The sequence below is a fragment of the Oryctolagus cuniculus genome, chromosome 13 (genome assembly GCF_051225735.1).
Source record: "Oryctolagus cuniculus isolate XC-2025 breed Fujian yellow rabbit chromosome 13, ASM5122573v1, whole genome shotgun sequence".
Lineage (NCBI taxonomy): Eukaryota > Metazoa > Chordata > Mammalia > Lagomorpha > Leporidae > Oryctolagus > Oryctolagus cuniculus.
In genome coordinates this window covers 99,415,415-99,443,337 of record NC_142879.1, presented here as the reverse complement: position 1 = coordinate 99,443,337, position 27,923 = coordinate 99,415,415, and the positions used below count along the sequence as shown (strand labels likewise).

Genomic DNA, 27,923 nt, shown 5'->3' with positions numbered 1-27,923 from the left:
CCCTTGCTGGAAACACGGAATGAGTTCTCCAACCCTCAACTCTGCCAGGCTCTGGCCCAGTAGTTGTGGGAATTAGAAAGTCAACCAGCAGATGAGAACCCTCTTTATGTCTGTTTCCTGCACTGTGTGTGTGTGTGTGTGTGTGCATGTGCATGTACCTGCATGGGTATGAGTATCTGCCCCTGAAATAAATCTTAAGAATAGATAAAGATCACCCACTTTTCAAGAATTTTAACTTTATATTTAAGAGGCAAAGAGACGGAGCTCTCCCATTTACTCCCTCACTCCTTAAATGCCTGCAGCAGCTACGACTGGTCAGGCTGAAGTTAGGAGCCAGGATCTCAGTCTCCCATGTAGCTGACAAGTACCCAGACACTTTTGCCATCACCTGATGTCTCCCCAGGACACACATTAGCGGGAAAGCTAGAACTGGAAATGGATCCAGAATTCAAATCCGGGCACTGGGACACAGGGCACAGACATCCCAGGGAGAAACTTAACTCCCACATCATATGTGCGCCCCCAAGAATCTGACAAACGACACCCAAAGGCTGTTAGCCTAAAGCTAGTGTAAGGGGCACTTTCAAAGCTAGAGGAAACTCCCTTGCAACCGACTGCCTATCTTCCTTCCCCTTCATGTTGGATAATATGACTTATGACCAGTTTTCCTCCCCAACCTGTTCATCTGTAGTGCCTTCCTGATGCTGACGCCACTGCCATCTCAAGCCGCCACTGCCGGCCTCTCTCTTCCGCTGCCCAACGCAGAGCCCTCGCCGCCGGCTGCTTCGCTGCTGCCCATGGCGTCAGCACCGCCACTCCTACCTGCTTCCTCGCTGGCCACTGATGCTCCTGACCCCCGGACTCTGCACCAGGATGGTCCCGCCGCCTCTTTCCTCGCCGCCGCTGTCTGCCCACGAACTGTGCTGTCCAAAGTAGGACGTCCCACTGACGCCCACGCCGACACCCACCGCTTCCTGGTTCTCCTGGTTCTGGCCGCTTCTCCCACCAGAGAAGACTGAGACTTCCCACCTAGGAAGCCTAAGCTTCAGTTAGGCCAGGGCAGAGCCGCCCTTCTCCGCCCAGGACGCCCGACACGGAGCCGCCACCGCCGCCTCTATCCCGCCACCCCTCACCCTCGCTTCCGCCGCCTCCTTCACCGCCGCTGCCCAGGCCTGCACCAACACCGGCCCCACCTGCCTCTGCTTCCTCACTGACCGCCGACTTCTCGGTTTCCTAGAAGAATCGCTATGGTCGCCGCTCCATCCTTCCTCACCGCCGCCCGCGGAAGAACTGAGCCGCCCCGCCCACGACGTTTACGTGGCCCCTATGCTCAGCTGACGCTAACTCCGACGCCGCATTCGACGCAGCGTCGGGGTCAGCGTCAGCGTCGGAGCGTCCGGGTAACATGAACGTCGTGGGTGGGGCGGCTCAGTTCCTCTGCGGGCAGCGGCGAGGAAGGATGCAGCTGGGGCGGTGGCGACTCTATGAAACGTCCAGCAGCCGTTGGCGATCAGCGAGGAAGCGCAGGTAAGTCGGAACTGTTGTGGTTTAGGCTTAGGCAGCAGCAGCAGCGACTGTGAGGGGTGGCACGGATAGAGGCAGCGGTGGCGGCTCCGTGTCGGGCATCCTGGCCGGGGAAGGGCGGCTCTGCCCCGGCATAACTGAAGCCTGGGCTTCCTGGGTGGGAAGCCTCAGTCTTCTCTGGTGGGGGCTTCCTCGCTCACCTCCGATGAGTCTCGGGGTCTCAGAAGAGTTGCTATCGCTGCCGCTACATCCTCCTTCGTCATTCCACGTGACCCGACGCTACGGACGCTGACAATTACCCTGACGATTACCCTGACGCAGCGTTCTATGCGGCATAAGGTCACCGTCAGCGTACATAGCGGCGTTGAGGTCACCGTCAGCGTTGTAGCGTCATGTGCGGAGTCTGGGTCAGCGTGTGCCTGTAAGGTCGTCGTTGTGTGGAATGTCATGGGTGGGGCGGCTCAGTTCTTCAGCGGGTGGCGGCGAGGAAGGATGCAGTGGCGACCGTAGTGTTTTCTAAGAGGTCGAGACGACGGTGGTCATCAAGGAAGCAGAGGTGGTTGGGGACGGTGTTGGTGTAGCGCTGGGCAGCGGCAGTGACTGTATGGGGTGGCGGGATAGAAGCGGCGGTGGCGGCTCCGTGTCGGGCGTCCTGGGCGGGGAAGGGCGGCTCTGCCCCGGCCTAACTGAAGCCTGGGCTTCCTAGGCGGGAAGCCTCAGTCTTCGCTGGCGGCAGCAGTGGAGGAGGACCAGGAGAACCAGGAAGCGGTGGGTGTCGGCGTGGGCGTCAGGGGGGCGTCCTACTTTGGACAGCGCAGTTCCTGGGCAGGCATGGCAGCGGCGGGGCCATTTTGGTGCAGAGTCTGGCGGTCAGGAGTGTGAGTGGCCGGCGAGGAAGCAGGTGGGAGTGGCGGTGCTGACGCCATGGGCAGCAGCGAAGCAGCCGGCGGTGGGGGCTCTGCATTGGGCAGCGGAAGAGAGAGGCCGGCGGCAGTGGCGGCTTGAGATGGCAGTGGCGTCAGCATCAGGTAGGCACTACAGATGAACAGGTTGGGGAGGAAAACTGGTCATAAGTCATATTATCCAACATGAAGGGAAAGGAAGATAGGCAGTCGGTTGCAAGGGAGTTTCCTCTAGCTTTGAAAGTGCCCCTTACACTAGCTTTAGGCTAACAGCCTTTGGGTGTCGTTTGTCAGATTCTTGGGGGCGCACATATGATGTGGGAGCTAAGTTTCTCCTTGGGATGTCAGTGCCCTGTGTCCCAGTGCCCGGATTTGAATTCTGGATCCATTTCCAATTCCAGCTTTCCCGCTAATGTGTGTCCTGGGGAGATATCAGGTGATGGCAAAAGTGTCTGGGTACTTGTCAGCTACATGGGAGACTGAGTTCCTGCCTCCTAACTTCAGCCTGACCAGTCGTAGCTGCTGCAGGCATTTAAGGAGTGAGGGAGTAAATGGGAGAGCTCCGTCTCTTTGCCTCTTAAATATAAAGTTAAAATTCTTGAAAAGTGGGTGATCTTTATCTATTCTTAAGATTTATTTCAGGGGCAGATACTCATACCCATGCAGGTACATGCACATGCACACACACACACACACACACAGTGCAGGAAACAGACATAAAGAGGGTTCTCATCTGCTGGTTGACTTTCTAATTCCCACAACTACTGGGCCAGAGCCTGGCAGAGTTGAGGGTTGGAGAACTCATTCCGTGTTTCCAGCAAGGGTGATGGGTATCCAAAAACCTGGGTCCTATCCGCTGCCCTCCAGGTCCACATTACAGGAAGCTAGACTCAGGAGCCAGAAACAGGTACCCGATTTCTTGAGCCGTCACAACTGCCTTCTCCATCCACGTTAATAGGAATCCACTAGAGTCAGGAGCCGGAGGTGGATACTGAACCTGGGTACTTCAAGGATGGAATGCAGGTGACCTTAATTGGCTTGGTAACCAAGATTTCAAATCCTTGCCCCTCTGAATTCTAAAAATCATTACAGTTTATTTAACAGCTTTAAAAGGAAGTTAAGAATTTACAACGTGTTTTAATTTCATTTCCTTCATACATTTCTTTCTCTGCAAATAATCTTCATCTTTTTCATGTGTACACACATCTTATGTACTATGTGAGGTTTTGTGATGTTATATGTAGTTTTTCTTAACATATTCTGTTGATAGTTAATACATTTCAATAATTGGTATTTATCGAATGTACCTTATTTTCTTAGTTCTATATTGATCGTTTGCAGTTTGGCAAATGGATAAGCAGTGTTGTGGGGAACAAATTAACGTGCATTGGTTTTCTGTGTATTTCTTTTCTTTTAATTAGTGTTTAGCAGACTCAGTGTGCTTTGTAGACACAACTGTAAGAACACAATGATATTGCCTTCTTCCCTCCCCCTTTCTCCTTTCCACTGTGTTTCCTTCTCCTTTTTCTGTCTTTGGTTTAGATTTTGAGCCAATTTTCAAATTACATTGCAGTCAAAAGGCTTAATACTTTACTAGCTAAGTTTAATGAGTAAAAAACAAAATTATACCAGTTTAGTGAGACTATAGACAATGACTGCAAACAGTAATTGAATAGAAAAATGATTGTTTCATCCCTATGTGGTAAATCTTTCAGTAATTATAGATCATTAAAATGTGGTAGGATAACATTCTTAACCATCAGTTTCACAAAGGCATAAAACAAAGTTTGACAAACTGTATTTGCAGCAGTACTGATACACACAAACATTTCTTTCTGTTTGATTCCCTGAGATTCCTCCCAGCAGTGTCTAAGTGTTCCTTTTCCCCCCACATCCGTTGCAGCATTTGTTACTCTGTTGTTTGGATTTCAGCCATTCTAATGGGGGTGAGGAGATATCTCATTGTGGTTTTGATTTGCATTTCCCTGAAGCCTGGAGATGTTGAGCATTTTGCCGTATGTTCGCTTGCCATTTGTATTTCTTCTTTCTGAGAATTGTCTGTTGAAGTCCTTTTCCATTCCTGAACTGGATTGATTTTGTTGTTGTTGTTGACTTTTTTTAAGTTGCATATATATTTGGGATATTAATCCTTGGCAGATAGATGGTTTGCAACTATTTTTTCCATTCTGCTGGATGTCTCTCCACTCGAATTGTCACGTCCTTTGTTTCCGAGTTCGATATAGTCCTATTTCCTTAGTTTTACTTTTGTTGCCTGAGCTTCAGGGTTCCCATCCAAGAAGTTGTTCCTACACCAACGTCTTTGAGTGTTTCCCTTATGTTTTCGTCCAGCAACCTCATAATGTCCATAATGCCAGGTCTTAAATTGGGTCTTTGATGTATCTTCAGTTGATTTTTGTATGTGAAGAGAGATACAGATCTACTTTTGTTCTTCTACGTATATGCATCCAGTTTTGCCAGCGCCATTTTGAAAATATTATCCTTAACTCCACTGTGTGGTCTGAGCACTTTTGTCAGAAGTCAGCTGGCTATCTGTATGTGGATTAAATTCTGGGCTCTCTCTTCTGTTCCATTGAGCTACACATTGGATTTTATGCATTACTAAGCTGTTTTAATAACTGTAACTTTGTAGAATGCTTTGAAACCGAGTATTATGATTCATGCAGGTTGGGCTTTCTTACTCTAGGTTGCTCCAACTATGTGTGGCCTTTTGTGCTTCCATATGAATTTTCTTTAAGGATTTTATTTATTTGAGAGGTAGAGTTACAGATAGTGAGAGGGAGAGACTGAGAGAAAGGTCTTCCCTTTCCCTGGTTCGCTCCCCAGATGGCCGCAACATGTTGTCGTTGCTAAACCGTATTCAGCCATGTTGGGTCTGTTCTGTATTTTCTTGGACATGAGATGATTTTTTCAAAGTGACTGAGTATTTGTATACTTTTAGTATTAATGCCTATATGTAACTTATAGTTCTTTGTCTATACCTTAGTTCTTGACAGTGTAAAATGGGAGAGAAATACAGAGTATATACAAACAGCATTTGAAAAATAAAAAAAAATCTGATTTACCATCACCTGTTCTTCAAACTAACTGTATTTTTATGTCATTTAAAAGAAGGAGGCCAGCATGCCCTATACTTAATTTAATCAGAAAAAATTTTCTTTCACTGTGTGAGCTCACAGGCTTGTTGTTGTTTATTCAGCAAATCTTTGAGGCCCTATGTACCCCACTTCCACTAGTAGCTCTTCAGGAATTCACATTTTTGGAGGTTAATCACACATAAGGATGTTTTGGTATAGTCTTGTGAATAAGTAACAGATTCTCTGTATAAATTCTCTTGTGTGGCAGATAACTAAGTGGGAGTGTGGAGCAGAGAGAATCAAACCTTTTTTCAGTTTCCTGTGGGCTCAATTCCTTTTATTAAATTAGAATCAGTCAGAATTTTATTGAATTATAATCAGTCAGAAACATGGGAACGTGAGTAACTGCTTGTTTTAGTTTTGAGTAATGCATCTCTGTAGAATCGTCAGGTGCAGTGGAATACAGGAAAGGACTTTGGAGATGAGAACAGCAGCTTCTTCCTCTAAATGAGTCCGTTGTCTGTATCAGCACAGTATTCTTGTGCACTAATTTTACACTAATTTTGCCATTTGCTGTTTTTTCTCTGCGTGCTACATTTCAGATTGAAATGTTTCTTGTATATTTTTAGTATTCTCTAAGTTTCTTATTTTGGTAAACTTTTAAGTGGACACCTTTAGATTTTCCTAACATCTTGTGGCTCAGTAGACACTCTATGGTATTTTAATTGTTTTATCAGTGTTTTTTTCTACTGATACTGGCAGTTTTGCACAGACACTATGATACGTTCCTGGTGCATTAATAGGTTGGTTTGAAAATCCATGATACACCAGTTGTTTTTGCACAAAGTTGCATTTTTAAAGACAAGCATTCGTAGTGGAACTGGATGGTTATTTTTAATTTGTTATCTTCTGTGGAATAGAAACTCCACCAAAACTGGTAATGGTAATGAAATTTGTTTTTGCATTTTTTATCCACCTTATGTTCTTGTTGTCTACAATTGTCATGACCCGTTGTAGCATTTTAATAAATAGATAAATTTTAAAAAAGTGAGGTTGTCACGCGTAGGGAAAATACAGGTTTTCTTTAACAGTGCTTCTCAGTATTCAATGTGTATATTGAACAAACGGGGGTCTTGTTAAAATGCATATTCTGCTTAGCACTTCGGGGCTGGGGCCCAAAGATCTGCCTCTGAACAGGATCCCAACTGATGGCCATGCTGCTGGCTCTACTTGAATAATTTTGTCCTAGAGCAGCACTTTACAGTGAAAATATGAATTAGTGCAAACTGCGTGTTCACTTCTAGTATCCTGATCTGAAAATGATGTGAAATCAACTTCAGTGGTTTTTTAGTCTAATATACCCAAAGTACTATCATTTCAGCATTTAATTGATATGCTGAAAACTGTTAAGGGGTTTCTTTACTTTTTTTTGGACCAAAGTGTTTAAAATCCAATGCATATTTTGCATTTACAGCCCATTTCAGCTTGGACTCGTCACATGTAGTGTGTCCAGCATGTCACCCATGATTGGTAGTGGCCACTGGCTGGGACAGTGCAGTTCTGGAGTGTACTATCTAGATTCGCCACTCCCTGGTAGTTCTATAAAGACAGTTTGATGTGCCCGATTTCTGCTGTACTCTGTTTATGCAAAGCAAGGTCGGGATTGCTGGGACCGTGAGCTACAGAGTGCAGCTCATTTTCATTTTATTCTCTGTAAGTGCACATTCACTATAGAAGACTTAGACAATACAGGGAATGGAGGAAAAATAAAATCACCTCAAATCCAGTCATTGAGTCAGTTGCTACTTTTCCATAGGAGGAAATTTTTATGCCATGAAGTACTAGGGTTGTATAAAACCTTTCCAGATCACTTTATAAAACTTGTTTTATACACCTGTAGTTAGTATTTACATAGTGGATCAGCATAAAGTTGATGTTGACAGTGTCAGTCTGAGAGGACTGACCAGGAGTACTTTTAGCGTTCAGGGAATAGTAATACCCACCTTTACCCTTAACTAATATGTGAAGTAGTCTTTTAGTTGGGTTTAAGTTCGAGTACCTGTACTTTGATGACACTGGGCACCCTCCTGAGTTTTTGTATATATTTTTTGTGAGTGTTACAGATTTGACTGAAATCCTGTATATATAATATTTTTAAGCAGTTAAGTAAATGCTTGGTCATTAATGCCATAAATTACTAGATTTATTCAACTGGATGTACAGTGTCAAGGAAGAATCATTTGTTATTACTTGGGACACTGGCACCCAATGTTGGAATGCCTGTTTTGCAACTTCTGGTTCCACTCCCATATCCTGGGTGAGGTTGGATCACTGCCATACATGCCGTATACCTGGCTTGGATACCTATCTTAGTTTTCTTCACCATCATCTGCCTAGACCCACAAACAGTGTGATTTGCATCTGCATTAAGTAGTCGAGTTAATATCCTGGGGCCAAGCCATCTAATGCCCAGCAGTAGAACTAATGCTTGACAGCAGAGACGATTCTGCTGCTGTTAGCAAGACATTCAGTGTGTGTATGTTTGACATAGGTAGGTAGTGATGGAACAAGGACGGAAGCCTCAGCCATTTTAGGTATCTGTTACCCTTACCTTCTTTCAGGGGACCAGTATAGTCTCACAACGTGGTGTTCTCCACCCCACCCCCTGCACTCTGCCCCATGTTTGGAAGCCAGGGGGCCAAACTTGAAAAACTTGAATGGAGAAGTTCACCTCTGTTTACTGCCCCCCCACCGCTAGTGCACCTAAGATATAAAAAAGGCCCAGCCAATTGGGCACCCTGGTGTATAGTGTGTGTGTGTGTGTGTGCACCCACGTGCACACGCGCACATGCTGGCATTTGGTCACCCATCTCTGTGGATTTATTTTCTTTGGATAAGCTTTGTCTGGCTGTGAGTTCGTATTCTGTCTTTTCTGTGATCTGCACCCTTTTGCTTATGTTTGCTGCCCCGTGTGAGAAGTAGAGAGAGGGGCTGGCATCTTGCCCCAGTCTGCCACTCTTGTATTCTCTGGGTGAGAGCTGTGACTTCCCACCCCACCCTTCATCTGGACAAATTCTTCCCCTTTTTAGTGTCTCCACCCGCCCCTAACCTTCTCTTTCCTACAATCTCCTTTTTCCCTTCTGACCTGGAAGACCCTATTCAGAACATTTTCTCACTCATGCTTGCACTTCTCATTTTGAGCGAATTCACAGCCAGAGCCTTTGCCTGATCTCATCATCACATGCCCACATCGGACCTAGTTCTCAGCCCATGAGATTGTAAGAGAGGTCACTCTGACCGCATGCCTGCTGGGGCGATGCTCGTGACCAGTTCATCCCCCCTCGGAGGGCCTGGGTGTTTAGTTGGTTTCTGTCGCTGTCTCCTCTTAGAGGACTCAGGACTGAAGTTCTCGGTTAAGGTGATTCTTCCCCAGGGAAGCCCTGCTACAAGAACCTCTTCCCTCAGACCATAGTTTGCTTAATCCATGGGCTCCAAATTTCAACTCCCTTCTGGCCTGCCTCTGAAAAGACTTGCACAAGCTGGGCCTGAAGGGGGAGACAAAAGCAAAGCTATTATTCCACCTCAGCACGAATTTGGTGTTTTGTTGTTTGTTTTTTTTTTTTTTTTTTTTTGTCTCAAAATTCTCCAAGATTTTAATAACTTCACACAGAGAAAAGGCAAATGGTCAGAAGCCCCTATTCCAAGCCTTTTTCCTCCATTGGGGTCAACTTTCCTCACTCTGATTTCTCATGAAGGAAGAAGGCCTGGAGCGGCCCCTTAAATCATCAGCCTGCCCACCCCTCCTTTCTCCACCACCTGATAAGCTGGCCTCTCAGGAACACAGGCCTTTGCTCACTCCATTCCCCCTCTTTCTCTAGTGCCTCCTTTTCCCTCTCCACTGCCAACAAGGAAAGTGACCAGCCTTCCAGCCTCTTCTCCCCTGAATTCTCTTTCTCCTGCTCTTCCTGAGGGAGCTAAAACTCTCTGTAAGCTCTCCGCCCCTCCCTCATACCATCCTCTCTGAGATCCTGGAACAGGAGTGTGACCCTCCTCTCTGCTCACCCCAGGTCCTCCCAAGCATCCCTCTGGTGATTCCTGTCTGGCCGACCCACCCGTTTCCCCTTCATTAATCCTCCTCTGAGGTCAGCTCTTCTCATTCCAAGCCCACAAACCAGAGAAACACTTGGAATCTCCCCTCGCACCCTCGACTTTCCCTTCCACTGTTCTCTCGGGGATGCTGCAGCCTCGGGACCATGACCCTCTCCTTACCCTTGTCCCCTGTCTGGCTCTTCCCCACTCCTGTCACCGGCAGCCAACACTGCCTCTTTCCTCTCTTCCTGACCTCTCCCCTCCAGTCTCCTCTGCCAGTCCAGTCCCTCCCCCTGGATGTAGAAAGAGTGTAAAGGCTAGCAGAGTGTGTATTGCTCTGGAAAGCTCTGCACCTGAGACATGCCAAGCTCCAAAGACAATGTACTGTCAACTCCAACTAGGAGCCTTTCTCACTTCTGCCCACCTGTCGGGGTCCGTGTGGTGCTCAGCACCTCCCCCAACAAGAGCTTAAGAAAGGACTCTGCCTGCTGCTCAGATGCAATGAAGCCTGACGTCAGCACCACCACCCACACTCCCACACTCCACCCTCTGTCCCACAAGCTCAGCCCCTGCTCTCTTTACAGTCCCTCCTCTCTGTCTTAACTAAAATAGTCTTCTCTACCTCCTATGAACCCAAAAAGCCTAAAACGTAATGTAATGGAGCTGCATCTCACACTGCTCCTCTCACATCTAAGTTCTCTCTTGCAGAGAGACAGAACCTCTGCTCCAGCCATCTCTAATAATATATTTTGCAGAGCTGTCAAAAAAAAAAAAAAAGAAACTGAGAAGCAGGGGTAAGTCCTGAGCAACTTTATTCCAAAGAATGCTCCAGGCCTAGTTGTCTTCCATCTTTTCCCCTCCCTTGTCTAGTGGCAGACAAAAGTCTCTGTGCTAGAGAGATGCAATGTTTTGTCGTTCTCTCCTGTACTGTGTCATATGTATGCACGTATTGTATGTCTTCATGGGAAAATATATTAACAGCTCTCTGTTTCAGTTGGGTTACACTTGTGTTAGACATTTGAGAAGTATTTCCAGCTATATGCACTCTTAAAATTGGTTGAAGGCATTGGACCTTTCGGTAAATGTTTTCATAAGTTATTTGACAGCTAAAATTGTTTGCTCAGTTTTCACTGGATTTTAAGTTACTGACAGTCAGTAAGCAATCTGGAAAGCCTGACTTGTTCCCTCATTTCTCCAGTCTCTTCAAGATGGGAAACTGATTGTATTCTGCAGAACTCCCCATCAGGGTGTACAGTTTGATCTTTGGACCTTGTATTAGACAGTTTGGATAGGGTAGTCTTAATGTTTTGATCTTACATAGAAGGACATAGCTGTCCTCATTGGCATCATCTTACCTCACAGGAAGAAAATTGTTGTAACATGCCTGTGACTGTAGATTTCCAGCTCAGGCCACCAGAGATTAGGCACGGGATTGAGCGCCCCTTGGCTGACATTCCTAAAGGCTGCTTCTGTGTTCTGCTTCAACAGAGACCAGGAGAAAGAGGAGCGAGTGAGGCAGCAGGAGCAATGTAAGGATAGGTGGCAGGCCAGTTAATGGCCGCTTTACACCGTGATCTGCCATCAAGGAGACCCAACAAGGCCAGTCCATCCCTGAATGGCACGTGTTTAGGAAATGAGGAGTCAGGACATTGGGCAAGTAGCTGTCATGAAGAGCCCTGTCGGCTCTGACAAGAGCCAGGCCACTGGAAGCGGAAGTGCCCTCGGGGTTGAAGGACTCCTGGGTCAGAACCGCAGACCCTGTTGGCCCCAGGCTAAAAAGCCTTTCCCTCTGCTCAGCTCCCCAAGTAACCACCGCCATCAGGAGAACAGCCTAGGGTCAGTACTAATCAAGGCAGATGCCACCTATTCGATACTAACCTCCTATTCAGGCCAGCCCTCCTCCCCGGCCAGCAAGGTGGTGGAAGTCAACGGGGTGTCTTCCCCAAGGAGGCTCACACCTCCCTTACTATGTCTCATCCAGGGCTCCATGTGAAGAGACACACAGGTCTGGATCTCACAGTTTGCTTGGCCATGCCTCAGAACACACCTGATTATTACTGAACCCCTTCTGTCAGTTTCCGTTTGCATCTCAATGGGAAAACTGCCTCCTTTCTTGGATCCTGTAACAATGACTCTGTCCTGTGGTTTACACTCTGTGTATCTAATGTGCTTGTTAGACATCCTACACAAAACGGAGCGGTCAGGCATAAACCTGTCTTCGCATGAACTGGACAGGACTCTTGCTTTCCTGTATCCCCCATTGTCCTCATTTGGGCTTCGCTCCCACCATGCACAGTGTTTCCGATTTGTCTTTTTATCCTCGTAATCATTTGCTGCCATTCCTACCAGGTACAACTAACATGTTTGAAAACCCCTTACAGGAGGGTTTGACTGCAGGAGCAACACAAGGCTGCTTGCTCTCTCCTTTTCCAGTCAGTCCGATCCAGTGTATAGATACCCTGCTCCTCGTCTACGCCCCATATCAGCAGGAAGTAGCCAGAAGGAAACCGGCGCCCCACCTCTTTATCTGTACTCAAAATCAGGATTGATGGAACAAGGACAGACGCCTCAGCCGTTTTAAAAAAAGCTCTGGTTGCTCATGCCTTCTTTCAAGAGACCAGTTTCGTCTCACATCATATTGTTCTTCCCCCCACCACCTGCATTCTTCCCCAGGTTTGGAAACCAGGAGGCCAAACTTGAAGAACTTGTATAAAGACACTCATCTCCACCCACTGCCACCCACACCCGCCCTGAGCCCACCTAAGATATAAAAAGGCCCTTCCTACTGTGGTACGGGCCCTCTGCCACGTGTTCGGTCTGTGCTCACTGGCAGTTTGTCCAACTCTGGGAGTTTCTTTTCTTTGACTAAATTGTCTGTCTGTGAGTGTTTTTATTCTGACTGCTGTTGATCTGCACCCTTTTCCTTACATTAAGTGCCCCGTGTGAGGAGGCACTGCTCTGCACCCTTTTCCTTACGGTTAGCACGAGACGTTCTGTTCAGTCTTTACTTCAAAGTTTGTACGAAACTATGTCAGAAACAACCTGACACTGGGCAGCTTCTGCAAGCTTCTGGCCTGTTTTGTAGTCTGTGTGTGTGTGTGTGTCTGTGTGTGCCTGATAGTCAAAAAGCAGACTAATACTAGTAAAATTATGTTTCTCTGGGGTGTTTTGGGTAGGATGCAAAGTGATGAATAAAATTTTTTGCACTTAATGGTTGACTTTTGAAAACTGGGTTTTTGCTTTTATTTCTTTAAAAGACATAAAGGCACAGTACAGATAGTGACAGAGTGACGGGGGCCTGGGGTCTTCCATCCACTGGTTCACTCCCTAAATGATTGCCATTGCCAGGGCTCGCCAGAGCAAAAGCTATGAGCCTGGAACTCCGCTGAGGTCTTCCGTGTTGGTTGTAGGGCTCAACTGTTGAGACGTCTGCTGCCTTGCTGGGCGCATTAACTGGAGGCTGGATCAGCAGTGGAAAAGCTGGAACTTGAACCAGTGCCCTTCTGGGATGCTGGCATCACAGGCCGTGGTTACTCTGCTGTGCCTCAATGCTAGCCCACGTGAGGAGCTGTTATGCAGACAGTTTGCAGGTTCATAGAAGTATCTGCCTGTTGATTGTGGGGAGATGCATTCTGGTGTGGGATGGCTAGGGAAGTAGGAATGTAGAGTGAGATAAGTCGAAAGGAGTAGGGTTCTCTGTGACCTTCTGCCTTCTCTAGGTTTTGTGCTGGTTTCTGTTCCTGCTGTCTCTTGCTCCTTGGAATTAATCAAAACCATTTGTGTTTAAGGCTGAGTACACAAGTACCTGAATCTGTTATCACGAGAACTGACTTGATAAAGGCTACTAAATGTTCATTCACGAACTGTCCCTTTGTAAAAATCTAGGATTAATGACTTAGGTTTTGCATGGAATTTAAACACAATGTATGTGAATTAAGTTAATATTTTAGCCCTCCAGGCCGGTGCCGCGGCTCACTAGGGTAATCCTCCGCCTAGCGGCGCCAGCACACCGGGTTCTAATCCTGGTCGGGGTGCCGGATTTTGTCCCGGTTGCCCCTCTTCCAGGCCAGCTCTCTGCTGTGGCCAGGGAGTGCAGTGGAGGATGGCCCAGGTGCTTGGGCCCTGCACCCCATGGGAGACCAGGAAAAGCACTTGGCTCCTGGCTCCTGCCATCGGATCAGTGCGGTGCGCCGGCCGCGGTGGCCATTGGAGTGTGAACCAACGGCAAAGGAAGACCTTTCTCTCTGTCTCTCTCGCTCAGTGTCCACTCTGCCTGTCAAAAATAAAAAAAAAATTTAAAAAAATTAAATATTTTAGCCCTCCAAATGTCCCATTTAATTTGATCTGGACTAGGTTTATATATGCCAGCATGTAAATTTTTTTTTTTTTTTTGACAGGCAGAGTCGACAGTGAGAGAGAGAGACAGAGAGAAAGGTCTTCCTTTGCCGTTGGTTCACCCTCCAATGGCCTCCGCGGCCGGCGCGCTGTGGCCGGCGCACCGCGCTGATCTGATGGCAGGAGCCAGGAGCCAGGTGCTTTTCCTGGTCTCCCATGGGGTGCAGGGCCCAAGCACCTGGGCCATCCTCCACTGCACTCCCAGGCCACAGCAGAGAGCTGGCCTGGAAGAGGGGCAACCGGGACAGAATCCGGCACCCCAACTGGGACTAGAACCTGGTGTGCCGGCGCCGCAAGGCGGAGGATTAGCCTAGTGAGCCGCGGGGCCGGCCCAGCATGTAAATTTTTAAGCTTTGATATTTTGTTCATACTGCATAGATGCTCATGCAGAGTTGTCATTTTTTTATCCAAGCCTAAATGTAATTTTGGTTTTAACTTGTCTCCTATTTAGCCCAGATCTACTTTTGTTAAATCTAATTTTATGGCTTTTTGCAATGATCATTTTCTTTTTATCTCGGAACGCCTTAATTGAGAAAACCTTTCCATATTCACATCTTTGGATGACACAGAGATCTCTGCCCATTGGTCCAAGTCTTTCTATAACAAATATGTAATAGAAAGCTTTTATATCGACTTTTACTTGATCTGCACTTTTCTTTCAAGTGCAATAAACTTTCTAATGTACTAGGATTCAGTTCTCCCTTACAAAGCTTTATATGTCCTGTTTTTGTGTTTGGGTAAGTGTTTGTAACTGTTTTTGTAATTCCTCCTATGAGGCTATATGTGGGGGCATGCCTGAAGAATGGCTTCTTTGTTGTTGTTGTTAAATATTTATTTATTTGAAAGGTAGGGTTTCAGAGAGGCAGAGAGAGTGAGAACACTGGTTCATTCTCCAAAGGGTTGCAATGACCAGAGCTGTGCCGGTCCAAAGCCAGGATCCAAAGCTTCTTCTGGTATCCCACGTGGATGCAGGGGCCCAAGGATTTTGGCCATCTTCTACTGCTTTCCCAAGTCATAGCATAGAGCTGGATAGGAAGTGGGGCAGCCCGAACTCAAACCAGCACCCATTTGGGATGCCAGCACTGCAGGCAGCGGCTTTAGCAGTTTTGCCACAGCACAGGCCCCGGGAATGGTTTCTTGAATTTGTGTGTGCGTGTGTGTGTGTGTATGTGTGTGTGTGTGTGCGTGAGAGAGAGAGAGAGAGAGAGAATAATAGATAAAGATTTTTTATCCACAGATTCACTCGCTGGATGGCCACAATGGCCAGGCCAAAGCTACAAGCCAGGGACCCATTCCAGATCTCCCACATGGGTGGCAGGAGTCCAAGGACTGGGGTTGTCTTCTGCCCTCCTAGGCGCTTTAGCAGGGTGCTGAATCAGAAGCCGAAGAGCCAGGATTCAAAACCATAAGTCCCATATGGGAAGCTGGTGTCCCAAATGCTGCTTACCCCTCTGAACCACACCTCCAGATCCACTCAGATTTGTCCAGCATCAGACAGAATCTACTTTCTGTTATTGATTGTTCATCTCATTTTCACACGAAATGTGCACTAGTAATGGCCCAGGGAATGCTGATAAATTGGTGTTTGGAAAGCAATATGGAAGTAGATCTCAAGAATGCAAGGTTCAAAAGGAAGATTGAGCTAAGTGATCAGAAGATTGTTTCTCAGGTCCATAATTTATATCCTCCAAGAAAGTAGAATTGACAGACAGCAAGCATCCCCATCTGTTACGGAATAACCCTTCCATGTTGTCTGTTGGCAAGGGTTTTTCATGAGGGGATTTTCCATGAGCTTTCTGAAGTTCACGTGCATGTATTTAAAAAATAAATAGCACCTGCAAGTTGCCCCAAGTGATGACCTGATCAGGAACAACCAGGAGAGTCAAGATAGAAGTTTGAATCAAAATGTCATCACCAACAGCAATACATCAACGCCCAAGAGAATCAGTTAAGAAAAAGATGTAATTTAAGCTCAAGTCATATTCCAAAACTGATTATCAAAAAGGTGAATTGCTCAGGAATGAAACCAGAATCATGCATTAGATTTCAAAATGTGAAAAAAAATTGCACCAAAGTAAATATGTAAATGTCATTTTCCACAAACTTGGGAGTACTCTTGTATTTCTAATTGTTTTAAACCTTGTTGGAACATAAGCTCTCTGAGAAGGCAGAACATTTTGTTTTGTTCAACAGGGTGTTAGAAGTGCCTAGCACATAGTATGTGCTCATAAACATCTGTCAGCTTCATTGAAACACAGAATTCGCCCCAGGCCTAGCATTAAACACAGTTAATTAGATGGTTCTATACTGAAACACAGTGCAGTCCTAGGTGCAGAAAGAAATTTGTTTCAATTGTCTAATCCGGTGTAACAAGTCATCCCAAACGTTGTGGTTTAAATGGTACTTCCTAATTTCCCACTATTTGGGGGAAGGCTGGGAGGTTCTTACTTGGAGTCGTTGTGTATATAGTCTGGTGGTTGCTGGGCTGATGGTACCTTCATCAGGAGGCTGCTGAAAGTTGGGAGAAGGTAACCATTTCTTCCTCCAGGTGGTGTCCCTACTTGGCTCACTTCTGCTTCCTCACCACATGGGCAGTAGGTGTGATTTCTTACACCATAGCTGGATCCCCATAGAGCCAGTATTAGGAGAGGCCCAGGTGGCAGCTGTCTTGCTGCCTTAGAAGCCTTAGGATCATTTATGCCTGTAAAATAACTATTCAACTGCTAGACAGCCTTTATAACTTCATGTTTTACATAATTATCAGTTGTTCTGCTTCATAGTAAGATGGTACTCCACCCAAATAAGAAGCAATCAAAGGAATTAAAGCCAGTAGCAGTCAAACTCAGATAAGTGAATGCTAGAGGCACAAGCATTTGTAAGTACTGATTTGGCAACATCTAAGTTGCTGCTGGCTCAAAACTCCCATTTATTTGTATTATTAGAAGGATACAATATAAATCTTTGTTAATGAAAAACTCAGGAAGGAGGTGATTAAATAGAACGAAATACTTCCTCAACATACATACCACTTACTTGCTGATCGGTATCGGGAAATACTGAAACTGGCCTATCATGAAATTTTTGGTCCCAGGGAACACAGGGTCTTGTAGGTCCATTTTATTAAAGATTTGTTTGTTTGAAAGGCAGAGTTGACACGGAGATCTTCCATCTGCTATTTCACTCCCCAAATGGCCACAATGGAAGGGGTTAGGCCAGGCCAGAGGCGGAAGCCTGGAACTGGAAATGCATTCGGGTCTCCCAAAGTGGTGCATGTACCCGGGCACTTAGGCCCTCATCGACTGCCTTCACAGACAGATTAGCAGGGAGCTGGAATGAAGTGGAGCATTAGACTCGAACCTGTGCTCACAGGGGATGCTGGCATTGTGGGCTGCGGCTTAACCCACCACGCCATAGTGCCAGCTCCTATCAGGTCCATTTCCAAAACATTGGGGATCTTTTGGGAAAATCACTTCGGTCAGACCTGCTTGGTAAGGTAATCCCAACAGAGTTCCTTTCCTGCTGCTTCACTGCTCAACTGCCTGCAACTGCTGGGGCTGGGCTGGGCCAAAACTAGGAGCAGGGAACTCAATCCAAGCCTCCCACGTTGGTGGAAGGGAACCAGATAACTGAGTCAACTTGATCTACTGCCTCCCTGTGTGCATCAGCAGGAAATTAAATCAAAAGTGGTGCTTGGTCATGTATGGAATTTGGATTTCAATCCAGAGTTTGGTTCCCAACTGCATCGCTTATTCTCATATGTCATTAAAAATGTTGTAATCTGTGTATGCCTTCATTCTCCCTCTGTTTTCTCCATGCAGCCTTACATTCTAGTCATCTACTGGACCCTCATCCATGCAGTCTTCCACCATTGCACCACCATCCCTCCTACTCTATGTTAGCTTCAACCTGCTTGAGGGCCTACATACTTGCCTCCCACTCCGTCCACTCTATATAGCCTCCCATTCCTTCTGGCCCACGACATCGGACTCACTTTCCTCCCCGCCTCCATACTAGCCTCATCATCCCAGTTGGTCCTGCACACCAGCCTCACTCTCTTGTGAAGGGCAGCCTCACTCTACCTCTGGTCCACAAAAACAACCACACCTTATCCTCATCTTCCACCTCCGTTGCATTTCCCTTGTTTCCCCGCTACAACTGCACCCTTCTTCTAGACTTCCACATTATTTTCATCCTTACAGTTTTCTACCGTATCCTCAACCTGTCTGTGGTACTCTACACCAGCCTCGACCTCTCTGTGGGGCCTACATCCTGGCCTCCCACCTTTGTAATTCACACTGGGTTCAGCTTCCTTCTGGCTGCCATACTAGAATCACTTTCCTTCTGACCCTGCAGCCAACCCTCACTCTCCTGGCCCTGCACACCAGCCTCCCCCTCCCCTGGTCCTCAGTACCAGCCTCACCTTCCCCCTGGTCCTCCGTGCCACCCCATTCTTACTCTCCTTCTGTTGGTCCACTGTAGCCTCACTCTTCTAGCCCTTCACAAGGGTTTCATCCACCAAATCTGCCATAACTTCACCTTTCCTGTGGTGCTCTACCCCAGCTTCATCTTTCTTGTGGGCCTCCATCCTGGCTTTGCACTGCTTGTATGCCACTGTGACTTCCAACTTCCTTCTCATCCTCAGTGCCACCCTCTCCCTCCTCCTCATCATCAATGCCACCCTCACCCTCCTCATTCTCTATGCCAGCCTCGCATTCTTTCTATTCCTTGACACTGTCCTCACCTTCCTTTTGTGGCTCATGCCTGGAATAACCCTTCTGGTGATCCACCACCTAAGGATCACTTTCTCTCTGGTCTTCTGTCCAGTTTCTACCCTCTCTATAGTCATCCACCTAAGCCTAGCCTTCACTGTGGTTCTCAACAGAAGCCTTTCCTGTGGACCTCCATGATAGCCTCACATCCCTCCTAGCCCCCCACACCAGTCTTATTGTCCTGTTTCTCCACTGCAGCCTTACCCTCCTTTGAGTCCTCCACTTGTGCCTCACCTGCCAGCTCTTCTTTCATGGCCTCACCTTCCCTGCGGTGCACTACACCAGACTCAACCACCTTGTAGGCTTCCGTCCTGGCCTCCCTCTCCTTGGCCTTCATATTGCCCTCATTTACATCTGTTCCACCTCATTAGACATACTTCCCTTCAGACTCTGCAGCCCAGCCTCAGCCTCCGCCTCACCAGCAGATGGAAGAACCAGCGATGGAATGTCTCTCTCTCTCTCTCTCTCTCTCTCTCTCTCTCCCCCCATCTCTCCCTCTCTCCCCCTCTCCCGGTCTCCCCCCCACCCCTCTTTCCAAATAAATCATTTTTAAAAAGAGAGAGAGAGAGAGAGATCAGATTCAGGAGCTGCAGGCAAGGATTAAACTCAGGTATTCAGGATGCTTGTTTCCCAACCACTGGACTCTATGCCTGCTCCATTTTGTAACATTTTCAATGTTGTTTGTTTAGTAGTTGCCCTTGAGTTTGCAACAGGCATTTACAGCTAATCTCAGTCCATTTTCAAATATTCTGCTTCCTGGATACTGTGAATGCCTCGTAATAACAGAATATTCTGTTATCTCCCCCCATTCCTTCCACCCTCATGCATATTTTCCTTGATGTGATAGAAAAATATATACACATGTAATATGTAAATATGAATATATATGAATATTATGTATGCCATTTTGTGTATGTATTGTGTATATATATATATAAAAATCATATATAATCTGATGTGTTGCTATCATTATTTTCAGAAATCCCATTAGTAAATTAAGAATAAGAAAAGTAAAATTTATATTTTACTGCTATTTTTCTTTTCTTCTCTCACGTTCTTCCTTTTTATGTAGATCCAAGTTTCTGACCTATATGATTTTCTTCCTCTCCGGAAAACTGTTCGCATTTCTCGCAAGATAGTCTTCTGGCAACAAAATGTACAATTTTTGCCTGCCAAACAGTTATTTCTTCTTCACTTTAGAAAGACAAGTTTCAGGATACCAAATTTCAGTTTGGTAGTTTTTCTCTCCATGCTTAAAATAGTTTTCTCCACTCAGTTTTTCCTTGTGTGGTTTCTGAGGGGAAGTCAGATGTGTTTGCTCCCCCATGGATTGTTTATTCTGCACAAGCTGCCTTCAGGACTTGTTCACGGGATACTGCTGTATATAGTGAATATCAACAAGCCTTTGGAGAAGTTGTTTTGATTTTTTTTAAGGAAGTATGGGAGGAGATATGGATCATTTTTTTAAAAACTGAGGACAAACAGACCTGTTTAGACTACATAGTTCTAAGTAATGAAACTAAGAATGGATGTGGGTGAGCTACATCATGCATGAGATTCAAAATAGCACTCTTAATTAAAAACACAATTTTCAAGAGCATCAGTTAACAGAGAGCATTGAATTTGCCTCCACGCTTTTTCAGTGTACTGCAAAGTAAGCATTTTGGGCAAGGACCACGTGTCAGATTTCTCTTTGAATCTCTCTTGCCTGCTAAAGGTAGTGACATGATAGGCCCGAGTATGTGCTTAAATGACTCAATTAAGGAATGCGGTCATGCATTAAATTCAAATCAAACCTCATGGTGTTTGATGTCAGAATTGTGTAACTAAATAATGTTAGGGTCTAAAATGTCAACATGGTATTTCACTTGGAGAAAACGTAGATTAATGGCTCTGATTTTGAAACTGCATCTTTCTTTCTCAAAAAGTGCAGTAACCTTGGGTGACAGTCATGAAGACTCTTCCTGCTGCAGCTAAGTAACATAGACCCACTATGCCTCATTTGTAGCACTGATTTTAGGTTGTCTTGACAAACTACCAAGAGTTTTGCCATGCCATTCTTGCTCATTCTGGTTTGTCTGGTCTACATTGTTATCTGTCACAGATTTCCACTCACTGCTGGCAAACATTTACTTCACTTACTTTATACAGAACAGTTCTAGACTCTGCTGCTGGGATAGAAAATGTATCTCATTTGGAGTTTTACCCTGTGGATACAATTTGAAATAGAATGAAAACCATTGGCATAGAGTCCCTTTTAAAGGTTTACCTGTTGTAGAAGCATTTGAAAGAAAGCATATTAAGGGCAAAGATAAATATTTACTTAAATTATTAAAACACCTTGAGATTTTTTAGCTATGGCCCTGATGTCACAAAATTATATGTAAGCTAGTGTGGTAACTTTGAAACTGTAGATACAGAGGTTAGTATGCATTGAGAGGTGCATAATGTATATACTGTTAGCTTGCTTGAATTAAGGGTAGCCATTGTATATTTGAAAGTATGTTAATGTTGAAATTTGTATGTGGTTTAGAAAATGGAAGGTATGGTCTGTGGAGAGTTGACCTTAATCCTCAAGTAGGTTGGCTTATACTCAATTTCAGGGAGATGACACACACATGCCTAATAGGATAACTCAAACAGTAGGCTTTGTAAGGCAAAAAGACTATGAATATAATGGAGAATAAGAATTTCAGGCTTTGTTTCTAATATTTATTAATTAATTTATTTGAAAGACAGAGTTACAGAGGGGCAGAGGCAGAGAAAGAGAGAAGTCTTCCATCTGCTGGTTCACTCTCCAAATGGCCACAACAGCTGGAACTGCATCTGTCTGGAGCCAGGAGCTTCCCTCAGGTCTCTCAGGTGGGTGTAGGGACCCAAGGACTTGGACCATCCTCTTCTGCTCTCCCAGGCCATAGCAGAGAGCTGGATCGGAAGTGAAGCAACCAGGACTCAAACCAGCACCCATATGGGATGCCGGCACCGCGGTTGGTGACCCTACCAACCATGCCACATCGCTGGCCCCAGAATTTCCAATTTAACATTTTTTCCTACTTGGATTTCCATCGAAGAAGGGGTTGATGATGAGATGTTAGGAATCTATTATTAAATGAAGGCATGAGGAATCTATCACAGGCCTCCTGTATTACTCCTTCTTTCCAGCTTATGCAGACTGAATTTACAAATGGTTTTGGTGCTTCTATCACACAGTAAGTGATTTTCCGGTGTAAGCCATATTTATTCCTATTTTACTCAATGTTAGCATTAAGACTTAATGATAATGCTCACTTAAATTTTTTAAAAATTTAGCTAAAATTACATTTGCATATGAAAGTGGAGACAATCTTACCTAATTTATTCTACTTCCAAATGTACGTAAAATATTCTTGAGGAATGGCCATCTGGAGGCATGGATGCTCTTCACTCTTCACAATTATTTAATTATGTTCTGGGTGGCATTTCATTGCTTGGTGTCCTTTGTGGATATATCACACTGTGTACATCCAGTTGCTGAATCACAGTCATAGGCCGATTCCATATTTCAGCTGTTGTGAGTAGCACTGCCATGAACATAGAATGGAGACATCCTTTTGATGCACTGATGTCATATCCTTTGGACATAGACCCAGTAATGGAACTGCGGGATTTTGCTCAGTTCTGTTTTGTTAGAGAGACTCCCATACTATTTTCCATAATGGTTGTGCTAATTTGCCTTCCCACAAAACACTAAAAATTTCACCTGTCTTGAAATCCATGCCACCCTTTGTTATTTTTAGTCTTTTTCATGATTGTCATTCTACTTGGAGTGAGATGATAATCTTATTCTGGTTTTAACTTGCATTTTTCTGTTGATTAATGATGTGGAGAATTTTTTCATGTAACTATTGGACATGTGCATGTCTTCTTTTGCGATGACTATGTTAAGTTCTTCAGCCTAGATTAAAAATTGGTGGTTTGTTTTTGTTTTTTTGTTTTTGTTTTGAGCCCTGGGTTTTTTGAGATAATTGTATAGTCTGGATATTAACTCCTTGTAGAAAACCTGAGGAGAAGTACTGTGTGGCATTGTATTGGGGACAGGTTTTGTTATTTACTTTTTGACATAGAAGCACAGGCTAGACTGGCCTGGGTAGGTGGCTCGCGGCTGCTCAAACACCAGGAATCTGAAGCAGTGTCAGTGGCCGCGGGCTCAGCAGGTTGGAGCTGGATGGACCTGATGCAAGGTAGTGGCCACCACTGGCACAGCATCCCGGCTGGCCCATGGGGGAAGAGGCCCTGGCCCTGCTGCCCACGTGTGACTCTTGGGGGCTCAGCTGCGATGCCACTTTGTCCTGGGAGGCCCTGCTACATGCCACTGCACTCTGGGAGCTGGGAGCCCAACAATGCCCTGCAGGTCTAAGGAGCCTGCCCTAGTCTCTGCACTGGCTGCAACCACTGGAGAATGAAACAGCCCCAGATAATAGCACCCATGGGCTCGGACAAGGAGCTCAGTGACCTCCTGGAGTTCAGCATGATGTTCCTGCTGCCCGTGGCCAGTGGAAAGGGCTGGCCTGTCTCCTTGGCCGGCACACAGCTCAGAGGAGCAGATCCGGAGGACTGGCCTGGCTCAAGCTCCTGGGACGCTGGCAACCGGAACACTTCCTCCTTTGACCCCGGCCTGAGCTACAGTAAAAGACCCATTTCAGTGAGTCCCAAGCAGCATTTTTTGGTTCACATTCCTGGGACCTGGACCCGGACTTGGAGGCAAGGGCGGCCAGTGGGGCGGGTACCCCACCTTCTGGAGAGACACGGCTTTTGGTGGCTTGACTCAGGTCAGGTGCCTGACAGGTGAGCTGGCCCTCCACAGCCCCGGGCCATTGTCCTTCTCAGACATCAAGGGCAGGACCCAGTACAATGCCTCCTAACCCGGCAACCCTTGGGGCAGAGCCTCAGGTGGCCACTGGGCCCACAGCCCAAGAATGTCCAGAAGATTCTACTTGTTCTCCCTTCCTCATCGTACCCCCCACCCCCACCCCAGCTTAGGTGATGACTGAGGCAGGGATGCCTGTGCCTACCCATCTGCCGAGACTCCCTGTAGCACCTGCTCTGCAGCCTTCTACTGGCCAGCCTGCACCCTTCCTTGGAGCTCCAGAGCCCCTCAGACCAGGATGGTTTCAGGCCCATGCTGGATGGGAGCTCATCCGCCTGCCCCTCTGGATGGGCAGTGGTGATGGGTTTTGAGGCCACAGTGCATTTGGTAGCATGTACTAGGATCCTGTGGACTACTAGCCACATGGAGCCGAGGTCAGCAGTGGCCTCCCAGCCATGTCCACCTTCTCAGCGCCCTGTAGCCGTGTATGGTGGCATCTCCAGCAACACACCACCTCTCCCATCAGCGAGGCACATAGCCTCATCGGCTCCCGAGAGACCATGACCACCAGCAGGTATGGTCTCTTATGTTTGTGTGTGTGTGTGTGATTTTTTAAAATAAGCACTAGTTGATGTTAAAACAGAGAAGGGAATGGTTTTTCTTCTATCTTAAATATAATTCAAAAGAGAAAGAAGAGAAACAGGCATGTGCCAGTTCAAACAAGAACAGATACCATAGATGGATCAATCCCAGTATTCCTACAGCTCCTGGAACATGACCAGGCTGAAGCTGGGAACCAAGGCCCTGAAGCACAGTTCAGGTCTTCCAAGTGGGCAGCTGTGAGAGAACTACTGGAGTCGGCATCAGCTGCCTCACTGGAACCATGTTTGTAGTAAGCTGGAATCCCAGGATGAAACCCAGAGTTAAACCCAGGCACTCTCTTATTGGACCTACACAGGCCTCTTCCTAGTCTCTTAACTGTTTGGCTAACCGCTGCAAAGAGGATGGTTCCCCTTTTTCTCCCCTTAGTGAATGCCTATAAGGAATTAGTTCCTTAGGTTTTCATCCTGTAGTTACTAACTCAGTAATGTGCCAAGGACTTTACTGCTGTAGTCTATCATTATAATGATTTTCAAGGTTTCTTTCATTAAAAAAAGGTTAAAAAGTGGAAAAAAGGAATCAGTTAAGGTTTTAAAAATAATTTAATAAAAAAAGAAAAGAGTTCCCCCACTGAACATTTTGGCCAAATATATGATTCCAAGGTGAATGTGGATGCCTTTCTTGTCCTAATGAAATCGAAACAGTTGGGGCTGTCCTTTTTTTGGGTACAACTTAGATTTGAGAGGCTGATGCCTGTGTCCTCAAAGTATTATATTTCAGTTGTCAAATGTAGGTACGCCAAGATTTCAGAAAATGATAACCTTGGAGAGTAGTAAATATGTGTGTCCCTGACAGCAGTTACGTTTAATGGTGTTTTAATGAGTGGAAACCACACATGGAAATTGATTGCAGGGAATAACTTATGATTTCCTTGCTTTTAGTAACATACGTATAAAATAATGAAGATTTGATCTATGGTAGCAACTCTACAATCATATATGTGGGCCTGACCTCTTTGATTGAAGCAGCTGCTGCGTAGAGATGCAAGCACCTTCATTGAAGCATTGAAGTTAAAATTCATGTTAGCATTCTTGTCTGCCACGTCTTAAATATATATCATTTTTTAAAAAAGAAGTATTTATTTGAAAGGCAGTTACAGAGGGGCAGAGCAGAGAGAAGGAGATCTTCCATCTGCTGGTTCACTCCCCAGATGGCCACAATATTTGCGCTGATCTGAAGCTAGGAGCTTCTGCCGGGTCTCCCATATGGGTACAAGGGCCCAAGGACCCAGGCCATGTTTGACTGTCTTCACAGGCCATAGCAGAGAGCCGGATTGGAAGCGGAGGAGCCGGGACTTGAACGGGTGCCCTTATGGGATGCCAGCACTGTAGGTGGTGGCTTTACCTGCTGTGCCACAGCGCCAGCCCCTAAATATGAATCTTTCTAATTTAAGTATGTTGTTTCAGTAAACTATTATCTGATAATTCTGAGAGAAATACAGTGGTTTTTGTACTTGAGTCCTTTCTTTTGACATTTTAAGTATTGTGACCCTGAATGAATTGTGTTGTTGAATACCAGCTATGTCCTAGTGAAGATAGACAATGAATATACAAGTTGAGGGCTGCTATTAACATACTTGTTACTATGTTACCAATTCATCTCGTAATCGGTGTTCTTTTCCTGGTGTTTTTGTCTGTCACTACAGCTAAAGAAGTAAACAGGTCATGGCACACTTAACAAAAAGACAACATGCGGATACAAAAGCTATCCAGCATCTTAGGGCAGCCATTGAGATCAAAAGGAACCAGAAGCAAATGGCCAGCATTGACCGTGTTACAAAGTAAGTAAAGCAAAAATATCCTGTAATATTTCATGTAAGGCTCTCCAAATGCCTGTCTTTTCTGGTAGCCTACACGTGTTAGAGCTAAGTCACTTTTTTGTCTTGTAGAAATACACTGTTGTTCAGAAAACAAACACAGCAATATACATAAGTAACCTGTATTTATTCACTTTTTATAAAAATACTGTAAGTACTATTTATAATTGCTTATTAGCTATCAAGAATTTTTTCTTTTTTTAACTTTTATTTAGTAAATATAAATTTCCAAAGTACAGCTTATAGATTACAATGGCTTCCCCCCACCCCCATAACTTCCCTCCCACCCGCAACCCTCCCATCTCCCGCTCCCTCCCTCTCCCATTCCATTCACATCAAGATTTATTTTCAATTCTCTTTATATACAGAAGATCAATTTAGTATAAATTAAGTAAAGATTTCACCGGTTTGCACCCACACAGATCATAAAGTGTAAAATACTGTTTGAGTACTAGTTAAGCTATCAAGAATTTTTAACACTTGGCAACTTTAATATTTGCAGAGTGTTAAAGAAAAGTGATAGTCATATATGTCTTTGAATATTTCTGATTAAAGAGGTATTTACTCGGTCTTATTTTGTTAGGGGTTGCTTGTTGAATTTTAGCAAATATCAACATTAACATATTTTAATGATCTTTTTTTGTTTTTTTTTTTATCTGTAAATGGGGTGAGCTGAGTTATATATAGTTTTTATACATTATATATATATAGTTATATATATTTTAGGTTTGTTTATTTATTTGAAAGAGTTAGAGGGAGAGACAGAGATCTTTCATCTGCCAGTTCATTCCCCAAGTGACCCCAGTGGCCAGGGCTGGGCCAGGCCGAAGCCAAGAGCCAGAAGGTTCTTCTGTGTCTCCCACGTTGGTCGCAGGGGCCCAAGCACGTAGGCCTCCCTCTGCTGCTTTCCCCGGCCATCAGCAGGGAGCTGAATTGGCACGGGAGTAGATGGGAGCCAGCACACATACGGGATATCAGCATTGAAGCAGCAGCTTAAACTGCTATGACAAAAGGCTGGCCCCATATACTTTTAGATTTCTCAAGTCTTCCTTTAATTCCTGGAGTTAAACTTGGTATAGAGTTCTGATATTTGAACATATTAATGTATTAGTATTTATTAATTTATATTTAATAGTAGACCATATTTTAGTACTCCTGTGGAAAACTTTTTCTATTTTTTTCTTTTAAGTTGCTATTCCGGTTTACTCCCCAAATGCTGGCAACGGCTGGCAGCGTCGGGGTAGCATGGGGCGTCGTGGGAGAGCAGGGTGCGCAGTTCGTCTGCGGGGAGCAGAGGAGGATGCAGTGGCGGTAGCGGGGACTCTGGGGAAGTGTCTGGCGGTCAGTGAAGGAATGCAGGTATGTACCGTCAGTGACGTTGGGGCTCCCCGGTCCCCCACTCCGCTTGGTGAGAGAGACTTCCACTTCCCTGCCCGCTCTACCCCCGGCTCAGGTGTCCCTCCCCTTCCCCACGGCCAGGTCTACTCACCTGTTGACGCCCTGTAAGGAGTAAGGAGAGTGGAGTCTGCCCAGCAGTCCCGAGTTCGTGGCCGCTCAGAGGGCCAGCAGTGAAGCACTGGCCTGCTAAGAAAGTTAGAGAACACCTGGGCTGGCTGCGGCCTCAGGCAGGTCAGCGTGGGAGTGGCGTCCCATGCAGCCTAGGCTTCAGCATGGGTGCCTGTGGGACGTCTGCCTGCATGAGGCCTTGGCGTTGGTAGTATCGGCAGAACCGGCGGGGAAGCGCAGTTCAGTGGCCGGCCACGGTGAGAAGGATGCGGCGGCAACAACTTGGGAAGCGTTGGGCGGTCAGCCAGGAAGAGCAGGTGT

The 27,923-nt window shown here is 45.8% G+C and overlaps 1 long non-coding RNA gene across 1 annotated transcript; it reads left to right on the top strand.

Annotated features, from left to right (window-relative positions):
- The first annotated feature begins 1,360 nt into the window (after positions 1 to 1,360).
- Positions 1,361 to 26,091, top strand: LOC149122792 (uncharacterized). Its single transcript, XR_016219216.1, has 3 exons — positions 1,361 to 1,527; positions 21,510 to 21,636; positions 25,926 to 26,091. It is a non-coding gene; the product is annotated as an uncharacterized LOC149122792 (long non-coding RNA).
- Positions 26,092 to 27,923: the final 1,832 nt, after the last annotated feature.